Genomic DNA, 1874 nt, shown 5'->3' with positions numbered 1-1874 from the left:
TAGCCAATAGGAAAAGTGTTCCAGCAGAACATCTCTCGCAGAGTCATATACACACACAGTTTTAATGCATATACGCTCGTGTTCCGCCCTTACTCGGCCGCACCTTTGCCGCTTAAACTTTGACCTCTTTCCCCGTTCCCGCATGCCACAGCAGTGGCACTTGTTTATCCGGAGAAAGAGAGCGAGAGTCGCAGTATTAATTGGCGTGAGGGGCCTTTCCGGCTGCAGAACTAGTGCTCTATCCCGGCGAGCGCCGTTATGAGGCGCAACACCGTCTTTAACGCGTTTAGAGAGAACTCCCCCTGCCTCCCTCCCAGTCATGAGATAGACGTGGACTCGTGGCGAACTCTCAAAGAGAACGCCCACACGGCGTCTGACCGTGGGAGAGGGTGGAGGAGCGCGTGAGGAAGAGCACGGCGTCACCCAAGCATTCTCATCTCTCTGCCTGCACCACTACATGGTAGACTGCGGGCCCAGGCGCACTCATCAATTTAGGTTCCACTGCAATGCATGCCAAGCACTCTTTTCGAGGTGATAGACGAAATTCCGGCGGGGCTTACTTAAAAGATATCCGACCCGGTTTCGTTTCCTCTTCGTGGGATGGAGTGCCTCTTAGAACATGTGCAGCATCAGCCATGAGCGGCCGACAGCCATTCGTGTCTCTGTGGACAGCAGGCAAAAGAGCGCCGCCTCCAGTTATTTGCGAGGGCGACAACTGTCGCTTTGTTGTGGTTGAATGTGGGTGCGCCAAGTCCATGGACTTGCTAGTGATAAATAGCATTTTAAGAACGCCTCGCGATTAAGCAAGCGAGGCCGGTTCGGGTTACCCTCGTGTCGGGGTGACAGTCAGCAGGCACCGAACTCGCAGCAACCGATGGATGTATATTTCCGACCCTCGTAGAGGAGTGGCGGCGACAAGCTCATATGGCTGCCGCCGCCGCAATATGCGTTCAACTTGTCGATGTATCTGGTATTCTTGCGATTCACATACCGACACGCAGTTTGCTGCTGTCTTCATCGACCCACGAGCCGAGTGATCCCCCGTTAAGAGTTGTGTATTTGCCATTTGGTCTTTTTGCGACTAACCATCACAGGTCGAGTCTCGATGAAAGGGTTTGACAGATATAGCCCAAGTTTGTGGTTTGGGTTTGGCCGGACGGCTTGTTGTTGTTTTTTGACACTAGAATTTCACTCTTTTTGGGTCAAGAGGCTTATTCGCCGGTAGTAAGGAACGGACGGGCAGCTGTCCAAAGCCCTGTCCGTCCTCCTCCGGTCTTCGCGCTCTCGCCCGAGTGTGGTCCACCCACAGCGTGGTACCTATTTTTGGTGCGGGGGCCGGGATTGTCCTCTTTCCCTGCTGGAGTTGCCAGAGCATAGCCCGAGACCGCCCAAATCAGGAGAGTAGTAGTTTTAAGAGCGCCCCGTTCTCTTTCTCTCTGTTAATGATCCTTCCGCAGGTTCACCTACGGAAACCTTGTTACGACTTTTACTTCCTCTAAATGATCAAGTTTGGACATCTTTCCGTCAGCTCGAGGCGACGACCCCAGAAAACCCTCGCGGGCAACGGGGCCGACAATCCAAGAGCGCCAGTCCGAAGGCCTCACTAAATCATTCAATCGGTAGTAGCGACGGGCGGTGTGTACAAAGGGCAGGGACGTAGTCAGCGCAAGCTGATGACTTGCACTTACTGGGAATTCCTCGTTCATGGGAAACAATTGCAAGCCCCAATCCCTATCAAGAAGGGCTTTGAACGGGTTACCCGCTCCTCTCGGAGGAAAACTCGTTGATCCTTCAGTGTAGCGTAGCGTCGCGTAGAACATCTAAGAGGCATCCACAGACCTGTTGTGCTCAATCTAGATGCGGCTAGAATTTGC

At 53.4% G+C, this 1874-nt stretch overlaps 1 non-coding gene across 1 annotated transcript; it reads right to left on the bottom strand.

The window, feature by feature from the left end:
* Window positions 1-889: 889 nt before the first annotated feature.
* Window positions 890-1053, bottom strand: LOC121875606. Its single transcript, XR_006090641.1, has one exon. It is a non-coding gene; the product is annotated as a 5.8S ribosomal RNA (ribosomal RNA).
* Window positions 1054-1874: the final 821 nt, after the last annotated feature.

This window comes from Homarus americanus, unplaced genomic scaffold, assembly GCF_018991925.1.
Source record: "Homarus americanus isolate GMGI-L3 unplaced genomic scaffold, GMGI_Hamer_2.0 scaffold31027, whole genome shotgun sequence".
NCBI classification, from domain to species: domain Eukaryota; kingdom Metazoa; phylum Arthropoda; class Malacostraca; order Decapoda; family Nephropidae; genus Homarus; species Homarus americanus.
The sequence above is the reverse complement of the archived record's forward strand: the minus strand, read 5'-3'. Positions and strand labels throughout refer to the sequence as shown.